Genomic DNA, 10,868 nt, shown 5'->3' on the forward strand with positions numbered 1-10,868 from the left:
GATTTCCCCTCTCTCGGTGGCATGAAAGGAGCCTTCGTGAGCAGACCAGCTCTTAGCAGCAGAAGACAATCAGGTATACGATGAATTCAGCACAGTAAATCCAATATAGAGGTGTCAATTCTCTTTCAGCCAGAGAGCTAAATTCAATTTTGGAGAAGCTCATGGCGGGCGAGGCCAAAAATGTGTGCACACACCAACGCCACAAGATATTTCAGCTTAATGTCTTACGGCAAATAACTCTGCCTTAGGAGAGATATTTAATTTTTTTTAGAACGGGGAGAAGTAAAAATGCCCAGCAGATGGGATCCGGAGCGGATTCACTGACCTACGAGCTGCTAGCCTCCACCGTGTGCAAGGGAAGGAACAGTGTCTTCCAAAGGGTCGCTGCACAACCGAATACTTCTCATTCGGAGGTAGAGGGGTTGTTATTAAACCAAGCAGGTTTAAGAGTTGCAGAAATATACACTTCCTGTTACTAGGCCCGCATTCCAAAGAAAACACTTTATCCTTTCCAACACGACTGGGGTGGGTGGGAAAATACACTGTGCTGCTTTCAAGACTAATAGGTTGATTGAAGGACAAGTTTTTGGATAGCAAATGCCAACTTTAAGCTACCGAGACCCGCAACACAATCGCATTTTTAGCCTCCGGAGAGCTAACCGCTGGGACTTCCTGTCGCACGCGGAAAGAGCATCTCGCTTTTTCACCTTTTTCTTCGCTGTGTTCCTCATTCTGTGAAACCAGCGCGGACGCCCAGAGCTCAGACGAAGAGCACTGCAGCGCAAAGAACCAACAGGCCTTTGGACTTGGGGGCCCTTTATGTTTGTTCGTAATGAAATCTCGACTCAACCTTCCACGTTCCGAGTTTCTGGGGAGCCTCATTTCTCGGAACCATCTGTTCGAAAACCACAGGAAAAGAGAGAACACCAGCCAGGAAATTTGGTGTGCACATCTATGACATAGCTGCAAATTTCAGTTTGAAAACTGTTTGACCGTCCCATCTGTTGGGCTGCGGGGAGGACAACAAATTAATAATGTTCCCATACATCGGCCAGAGAAGCAGCAACCAGAACTTGTTTTGCCCTTCTCCGCCAGAAAGACGTAGAAGATCTTTGAAACTAAAAACTGATGCCTGTGTTTCATTTTTCCTCCTCCCTTCCTATCCCTTTTCCTTTTGTGTTGTTTCCTTCAGATTGTAAATCAGGGACTGTCGCATTATAAATCTTTGTAAGCCTCTCTGGGAGCCTTTTTTGGCTGAAGAGAGGGGTAAAAAATCAGTTAAAAAAAGAAAGACCATCCATTGTTTTAACAGGGCAGGGGCCAATGGGACAGGATCACTTTATATAACCAGTTGAATCAAGCTTTCGCTGGATGTATCCGGCTATCGATGAGGTGGTTGCAATGTTGGAATGCTCGAAGGATGATGATGATGATGATGATGATGATGATGATGAACTGCCCAGAGGGCTTCAGCTATTGGGTGGTATAGAAACATAATATATATATAGCACCATGTACAATGATGGTGCTATATAAATAAATAATAATAATAATAAATAAATAAAAGACACTCCCTGCAAGAAGAAAAGTAGCATTTGAAAGGAGATGGTTTCATCTAGCCTTATCCCTGGTCTGCTATTCTTCTACGTGCAGATAGCTTTGTCTTTTTTGGTATGAGAGAGGTTTTTAAAATGCAACTCCCCATATTCTTTCTCCTGCCTGACACTGCCATAGAACCGAAAGTGCTAAATTCCACCACAAGCAGCCCATGTTCCCCAGCAATATGGAGGTAATACTGCCTCTGCTACTGGACAGAGTATTTGCATCAGGACTACTAGCCATTGACAGCCTTCTCCACCAGGAATTTATCCAACCCCCTTTTAAATCCATTCAAATTAATGGCCGTCACCACATTTTGTGTGGTGGTGAATTCCATAGTTTAACTCTGCGCTGTGTGAAGAAGTACCTCCTTTCATCTGTCCTGAATTTTCCACCAATCAGCATTTATTTATTTATTTATTTATTTTTATTACATTTTTATACCGCCCAATAGCCGAAGCTCTCTGGGCGGTTCACAGAAATTAAAACCATAATAAAACAACCAACAGGTTAAAAACATCCTGAGATGACCCCAGGTTCTAGTATTTTTGCCCATTAACAGTTAATATCTGGACATCAGACTGACTAGGCACACGGTTCACATGGTTGTTGTCTATTTAAATTATAGTTATTATTTTTAAGTTATGCAAACTAGTGCCCTCTTTTTCCGCTTTTGAGGACAATGCATATAAGCAGCTACCCTCTCCGTCGTGAAGATCTTTGCAAACGTTGGTAGAAAGAAAAAGCAGCACAGCAGACTTGAATGGAACGGAGCCGGGTTCAACCCCCTTGAAGAGTGGGGGGAAAAATCAAGATGTAGGCAGGACGGGTGACCCCCCCTTGCATCCTCCACCCACCCCACCCCCACCCCAAAAAATCATCCCCTGCATTTGTGACGTGTTTGTGATGAATTAGCGGGGAATTGATGAGACAGATGTGTCTGGAAAGATACCAGGTATTTTGGAATGAGAGAAAAAGTGAGGAGGTGTCCCCAAGCCTGGAAGCTGATTAGAAAATGGGGGGGGGGTGTTTTTGCAGGCAGAAAGTGAGGAGAAAGGAAGGAAGTTCCTTCCAGCTATTGTAAGAAAGAGCGGGGCGGTGGTGGGGTGAAAGAAGGAAACAACCAGGCTCCATTCTACAAAAGCCTCTCGCTTGTTGCAAGGCGAGACAAATTTTTTTTTAAAAAAGTTGATCATCACAACTTTGTCCTGATCCACAACTTAATCAAATTCTGAATGAAAACTGGAGAGAGTTTGCCTTCATCAATCGGGAAAGGAATATATTTCTTGGCAAACATCGATTGGGAAAAGGGCAAACTTCACCAACCTGGTCCCTTCTGGATATGACTACGTATTTAGCCAGCACGGCTGGCGATCTGTGCTGCCTAGGGACAATGGGAGTTGTAGTCCAGCCCATCTAGAGAGCACCAGGTGGGCAAAGGCTAGAATAGAGATTTCCCAGCACGCGGTCCTCGTAGGACCATTGAGGACATCACCCTCCAAAAAGAGGCAGGCTTAATTTTTATACTTTGGACTTATTCCCAATCAGTTGCATCAGATGGGTGGTTAACAAAAGGTTCACCACAACTGAAGTGTAAACACACGCGCACGCACCAAATTACAAAGGCCACAAAATAATCAAAGCACAATTGGGTCAAAATTGGATCACAAAAGCTTCAGAATGGGGGAAGGCTGCGAAAATGACAAAAAGTTAGGCACCAGGCAAATCTTCTACAACTTATGGTGCCGCCACCAATAAGGCCCTCTCCCTGGCAGCCACCTGCTAGGTGCTGGGGGCACCCTCCATTTAGGGCACCCTGCCCCAGTCTGGTGCCCTCTAGCTGTGTTGGGACAACAATTCCCAGTATCCCTAAGCCAGCATGCCTGTTGTTCTGTGGTGACTGGGGATGCTGAGAATTGTAGTCCAACACATCTGGAGGGCACCAGGTGGGGGAAATTAGGCTTATGGCTATGGCATCAACCTCTATGGTATATAAGACGCAGGAGCCACACCGCTGCTTTAGAGCGGTATTGAAGTGAACTGACAACTGTCGGGACCCATTGACACATACCATATACTGCTTTCATATCACTTTCATAGTGCTATGTCCTGCTTGATGTAGATGTGTCATGGGCCCCAACAGTTGTCAATGCACTTCAGCAGCAGTGTGGCTCGTGCCTTTTATATACCGCTTTCGCAGTGGAATATCCTGCTTGGTGTAGACAAGCCCCATGTCATTCATGCTGCCTTAACCTCTGTTGGCAAACCCACGCATGGATAGAGAAAGAGAGAAACTGAACACAGCAGGGCCGCTGGAGGAACATGAAATGCAAGAGGTACAGTCTGCGACGTTACTATATTACAAAGCTCAAACATAATACAGATTCGTGATGGGAAAATCTGTCATGCTCAATCTAGATCAAGGCTCTCGGTTTCCAATAAGCTCATTTCACCCCAGTTTCATTCCCAAACACAGAAATTCATAGGTTTTTCAAAATGGGCATTTCTGTGCAGATTTGTCCACGGTACGCTTTTTTGGGCTGATGCACCCATTGACTGAAGTGGGTACATTTTAGAAAAATACTTTTTTTTTCTTTGTGCATTTTTCCAACGTGTGCACATGGAACCCTTTTCTTTCCTTTTCTTTTTTGCAGAACACATCACAACGTACGGAATTCCAACCACCAATTGCATTTGGGTCAAAAAGGTGTGGACTGGGCAAATCCATTTAGAAAACAACAACACCTCGACAGAGAGAATTTCTCACATGTCCCTATGCAAAATACACACAGCGGGCCTGCTCAGACGACGGCACGCTAAGCCGTAGTTAAGCCGCTAGTCCTTTTGCAGCAAGTGGTTATTGGGCATGTTTAAACCGTGGTTATGTAACCACCATGGCTTAGCCTGTCGTCTGAACAGGGTCAATGACGGTTAGCAAACATTGATGATAAATATAACCTTCCTGGCTTTACTATGCTAATTTAATACCTGCAATGAATGATAGAGCACAATCACTGCTGAGCTGACAACCTTCTCTAACCCAGACCCATTTCAAGTGGTCCAGGGGTGCTAAGTAGCAAAGGGGGGTATTTTTTATTATTTATTTATTTATTACATTTCTGGCCAGATCCGGCAGGCCAGAAAGCAGGTAAGAGGCAGGGAGAAGAAAAGAGACTATTGTTTTAATGTTGCACCAAAATTAAAGCTTGCCCTGCCAACCGAGATCAAAGTTGTCGGAGTCCAACTCCCATCATCCCTGGCCACAGGCCATGCTAGCTGGGGCTGACTGGACGTGGGGTTGAGCAACATCTAGAAGGCTGCAGGCTGCCCGCGCTTGCTCTAGGATGTTTTAAGGATGTTTTAATCATGTATGCTATGTTTTTAATCAGTTTTTAATGCGTTTTATATTATTTATTATTTATTTATTTAGAATATTTATACACCGCTTCCCGTTGAAAAATTTCGGAGCGGTGTACAAGATAAAATGAAAACAAAAACAGAATACAACAGCTAAAACAAAATTTAAAAGAAGCAAAAACAGAGATTCAAGGCGGCGTGTTAAGGAAAGGCTTCTTGGAATAAAGATGTTTTCAGGAGGCGCCGAAAGGAGTACAAGGTCGGCGCCTGTCTGACCTCCAGAGGCAGGGAGTGTTCACTGCTGTTCCCCGCCTTGATCCAAGTGGAGAGGCGGGTAAGAAATTTATTATTATTATTATTATTATTATTATTATTATTATTACTACTACGTAGTCCAATTAAACACCATCCGGAGGCTTGTGCTCAGTGGTGCAGTGGAATCTGAGCTCACAGGGTCGAAGTCCTGGGATTTTCTGATTAGCAGGGTTGGTGATGTCATCAGCCTCTTAGACTACCCTGTTTCCTTGCCTTTTATTTATTTATTTATTTATTTATTTATTGTCTTTATATCCCACCTTTTTTCCTCCAAGGAACCCAAGGTGACATACATAATCCTCCTCCTCTCCATTTTATCCTCACAACAACAACCCTGTGAGGTAGGTTGGGCTGAGAGTCTACGCCCGGCCCAAAGTCACCCAGTGGGTTTCCACGGCCGAGTGGGGACTAGAACCCGGATCTCCTGACTCCCAGTCCAACACTCTAACCGCTATACCACAGTGGCTCTTTTGAGCTTACATATTAAGACGACGCAGCTCAGAGGGAAACGGATTTTCGGATCAACAGTGTATTGCTCCCTGCTGTATTGCAGAGTATTTTGAGTTGCTAGGCTTTGAATGGGTAATAATTATGCTCCAGCAGCTGTAGAAAAGTCCTGCAGAAGGCATATATATGGGAGAGAAAGTGAAATGGATCTGCTTGCATTTGGGGACTCTTATTGAGGGCGTGGCTATGGGGTGGTTACGATGACCACCTGCACCACGTCACAGTTCGCACATCACAACATGCCACTGCAATGCCGCGTAAGCCTGCATAGTGGCATAGCAAAACGTGTATTTGTTTGTTTTGTTTTCTTTAAAATTATTTTTAGACAGCCATTTTAGACAGCCCTGTCATGGCAGCAAAGACTGGGAGACGGGCCACCATCAAAAGGAGCGGCAGAGGAAATACAACCCAACAGCTGATCTAGGGGAAAAGAGAAGTCCACACATTCATGTTCGGTCAGGTTGGAGGCACAGGGTCTTTTTCAGGGAGGCCCCCACACATATGGAATTCCCTCCCCCTGAGAACTCGGCTTAGCTGCCTGTCTTGGGGCCTTTAAGCAATTTTTAATACCTTTTATTTTTTTAAAAAAAGCACCTGCCAAACTTCTTGATCTTATTACTGGCAGCAGGTGTAACGGGCAGAGCAGAGGTGAGCCATATGCCACGCTCGGGATAATTTCATGTGGCCCTCCTGTTGAAGAAATTATGGAAGATGAGAATTTTCATCAGCACCAGAGCTTGCCTCTATTTTTGCAGTGCATTCATGGTGCTTTTTTCCTTCTTTTCCACACCTCTGCATGCAGTCAGATCTCTGGCAAGATTGATCCATCCCTTCCTTGGCACCCCACCGGGTAGGAAGGAATGGGGAGAGAGAAAGAAGGAGAGAGAGAAAAGGGGTGGTACAGAGAGAGAGAGAAATGGGGTGGTACAGAGAGAGAGAGAGAGAGAGAGAGAGAGAGAGAGAGAGAGAGAGAAGAGGTTGCACACACACATGGAGGGGGGGACAATACAGAGAGAAAGGGGGTGTCAGAGAGAGAGAGAAGATGGCATTAAGAGAAAACCCACCCACTTTTGGCTCTGGCCCTGCTAATATGCAGTTTATACACAAGGGAATGAGGCCCAGAACAGAGAAACAATTGCCCGCCCCTGGGGTATAGTGCCAGACCTAGGCTGTGAAGAACCTAGGTTCAAATTCCCCAGACAGGCATGCCACTCACTGGGTGACCTTGGGACGGTCACCACCTCTCAGCCTACTACCCTGACTTCGAAAGCTGAAGGGACCACCTCGCCCATAAAAACACACAGGATGGGAGCAAGCCAAGGAGCTGATTTTGCTTCCCCGAAAAGAAAAGGTACTCCCCACTCCTGGGAACTGACAAGACATGCCCTCTCAGGGCAAAAGAAAACAAAAGGAATGCTTGTAAACCTGACCACATCCTAAACAAACACCATTTTGTAGGAAGGGTCCAGAGGCAGCCCCTCCCTTCAGAAACAAACCAAAATAATGTTGCAATAAAACTGCATTGTGCAGGACACATTTCCTTTTCTTGCAACTTGAGGGGGGGTGTATGAGAGAGAGAGAGAGAGAGAGAGAGAGAGAGAGAGAGAGAGAGAGAGAGAGAGAGAGAGAGAGAGAGAGAGAGAGAGAACACACCTCAACCCTTTTCAGGAAAACATGCAATTTCTTTTTCATATGGCTTTTAACTGTGTTTAAGGGCGCAATCCTATGCTTTTTTAGACAGAAAAAAGTCCTACAACTCCCAGCATGCACCAGTAAGCATAACTGGCTGGGGCATGCTGGGAGTTGTAGGACTTTTTTCCCCTGTCTCAACATGCATAGGATTGCACCCTAAAAGAGATTGGTTGCGGAGTCTTTTTGGATTACAGATTACTTTCTATTGCTTCTTACCATTTTATAAATCGCCTGGGCTTTCGTTTCTAGCAGAACGGCAGAGGGAACAAACATTTAATAAAGTCCTTCAATAAATTATAAATTATAAACACACACTCGCACACAACCTGCTGCAAGAATGAGAGCTTTCCTCTTCTCTTTGTAATAGCTTCAGGGGTTGTTTCCGAGAAAATAAATAAAATGCGTAAAGATTTAAAAAATATATAGAAAGGAGTACAGCAGAGGAAGTGATGAGTAGTAGCCAATGTTTGTCCTACGTAGAGTAGACCCATTGAAATGAATGGGATTTAAGTTCATCATGACCAACTTAAATCTCATTCATTTCAATGGGTCTACTCTACGTAGGACTAACAGTGGCTACTAGTCTATACATCCCTATTCTTAAATTTATTTAAAATTGATTTATAATTTCATGAAGTTGTCATACTGATATGGAATTACATGCTTCATATTGTAAGCAGCCTGGGGAATATCACACTCTTGGAAAGCAGCTAAGAAAGGCAATAAGTACATGAACACAGGCTTATATGGGAGTAAATCCCACTAAATTTAATGGGACTTACTTCCGAGTAGACATGCGTAGGGCTGGGCTGTCAAAAAGGAATAAATTTTGTTTTTGATTGCAGGTAACTCTGCCAATGTATTAAAACAGCTGTTCCCAACATGATGTCCTCCAGATGTATTGCACTACAACCTCCATCATGCTGTCCAGGGATGATGGTGGTTGTAGTTCAATACATCTGGAGAGCACCAAGCTAGGGGAAAGCAGCATTACAAGAAGGGGAAATATCTAAACTCAACAGTAGTGCAGAATACCTTAGCACTGTACTAATTTAAGAAAATTTTACGGCTTTTATTCTAGCTCAGCAAAGGTCTAAATAATAATAATAATAACAACAACAACAACCACAACCACAACCACCTCTTTTGGGAATGTGTTTGCGATTGGGTGAAGGACAGGAAATACACACACACACACACACACACACACAATATATTACTGCAGTGTCAGCCAGGGTTGATGGGAGTTGTCGTCCCAAAATATCTGGAGACCACCATGACATGGGGAAAGCCGCATTTTTTTTATCCTGTCGTTTTTTATGGTTTTTATGGTTTTTAAATTTTGTATACTTTTTAACGTTTACTGTTTTTAGCTTTTGTGAACCGCCCAGAGAGCTTCGGCTGTGGGGCGGTATATAAATGCAATAAAATAAAATAAAATAAATTAGAGGGAGACTTCCCCCTGCTGCATGATGCCGCCACCACCCCACCCCACCCCAGACAGGCTGGACCACCACGTCCCATCATGCTGGCCAGGGATGATGGGGCTTGTAGTCCAACACATACTGAAAGGCACCCGGTTGAGGGAAAAGCTGCACTGGGTAGGCGGAGCAGGGAAACTATGCAAACACACGACAGCCGCGCAAAATAAGGGTGAGGCAGATGTATTCTCCGACTTTTTTCCTAGCTCAGCAAAAGACCTCCAACAACTCGTGTGTGGCGATCGCTGGGGGGGGGGGGGGAGGAAATCCTCACAACTACAGCCCCCTGCAAAACCTGCCCGGATCTTCTCCCTGGGGGTGGGTCGGTGGGGGGGGGGGGTCGGGAGAGGGTCTTGCATCCGCACCCGCGAGCCCCCTTCTGCCGTTGCGCGCCTTACCTCCAAGGTGCGGATCTCTTGCTGGGTGAGGTCGTTGGACGCGGCGCACTTGGTGCGGAGCCCCTGCAAGCTGGAGAGCGAGATGGCGATGAGGTCCTGGAGCTGGCCGCATTGGTGCAGCGCGTAGCCCGCCCGGCCAGCCCCCGCCGCCGCCGCCACCCCGCCGGCCTGGCTGCTGCGGCTGGCCGTGCCTGGCCGGCCTCCGCCCGACGCCTCGCCGCCGCCACAGTCTTTCTTCTCGACCATCTTCTGGGCTCCTCCTCGCGCGGCAGCTGTTTTATCCATTCCTCGGCATCAGGGAGGCGGGGGGGGGGGGGGGCTGTGGCTGGCTGGCTGGCTGCAAAGCGGATTCCCTGATCCGGAAAGGAGGGAGGGGAGCGGAGGGGAGGGAGGCGCAGTTTGGAGATGCCCAAGCGAGCCCCCGACGCTGGCGAGGAGGATGGTTATTTCGGGGCGGGGTGGCGGGGTGGGGAGGGGAGGAAAAGAAAAACCGGGCACGAATTATTGTTATTATTATTATTAATAATAATAATTTTATAAAAAAAAACCGAGAAAAATGCACGATCAACGCAATCCACGCCTCTCCGTCCACGGGACTCTGCGCATTTTTCTCTCTCCGCACGCGCGCAAAAAGGGGAGAGAGAAAAAGGCAGCGGAGCGAACAGGTTAATTCCCACCAGGGGAGGAAAAGCGGCGAAGGCGATGACGGCAGCGCGGCTGCGAGCTGACAATCGCCTTTGCTGGCTTGCTGGGCTCTTCTTCCCTTTTTTTTTCCTCTCCCCCCCCCCCCCTTTCTCCTCTCCCCGTCTTCTTTTTGTATCAGCTGGGGCCAGGTCGCGGCCCGCAAGGATGCTGGGAGCTGTAGTTTTCTAGGCAGGAGGAGGTGGGGCTGATGGCGGCGGGCTCTGCTTCGGGGGGGGGGGCGTGTTTGTTTATCTGTTTGTTTATCTGTTTGTTTGTTACAGCAGCAGCAGCAGGCCCCCTCCTCCCCACCCACTCGGTGGGTATTGAAAACGAAACAGCGACAACAATGATGCAAAGTTGACAGTTTTTTTTTTTAAAAGCCCTTTAAATTGCTGGTACAAGAGGGGAGAAAAAAGCCCTTTAAATTGCTGGTGGCAGAGAGGGGAAAGACCCTTTAAATGACTGCTAGAAGCACAGTGATGAAAAGACTGAGCCACAGATCAGGCAACCCCCCCAATTTTGCCTGTGCCGCACCCGCAGTAGATTTAGGCCGGCCGCTCTCCCTCGAGTCTCTCTTTTTGCAACACAGGGTGGTGGTCGTTTAATGACACTGGCCTACCGTACAGGGTTGTTGTGACGACAATTGGATCATGCAGGGGAAGCTGTTTTGACCTTTAAAAGTGGGATAGCCGCCTCCCCCAGCCTGGCACGCTGTAGATGTGTTGGAATACAACTCCCATTTTTGTCAGCATGTCCAATGGTCGTGCTGGCCAGGGAGACTGGGACTGGAAGCTGCCTTATACTGAGTCAAGGCCATTGGCCTATCTAGGCCAAT

The 10,868-nt window shown here is 46.6% G+C and overlaps 1 protein-coding gene across 1 annotated transcript in view; it reads right to left on the bottom strand.

Moving 5' to 3' along the window:
* The window catches only part of KSR1 (kinase suppressor of ras 1), a 152,410-nt gene extending 142,968 nt beyond the window's left edge, over positions 1 to 9,442 (bottom strand). Inside the window, exon 1 of the mRNA XM_063146847.1 lies at positions 9,350 to 9,442. The gene's annotated coding sequence lies outside the window, so the exon portion shown is untranslated. The remainder of the gene's footprint in view (positions 1 to 9,349) is intronic.
* Between the last annotated feature and the right edge of the window lie 1,426 nt (positions 9,443 to 10,868).

Source organism: Elgaria multicarinata, chromosome 22, assembly GCF_023053635.1.
Source record: "Elgaria multicarinata webbii isolate HBS135686 ecotype San Diego chromosome 22, rElgMul1.1.pri, whole genome shotgun sequence".
Taxonomy (NCBI): Eukaryota; Metazoa; Chordata; class Lepidosauria; order Squamata; family Anguidae; genus Elgaria; species Elgaria multicarinata.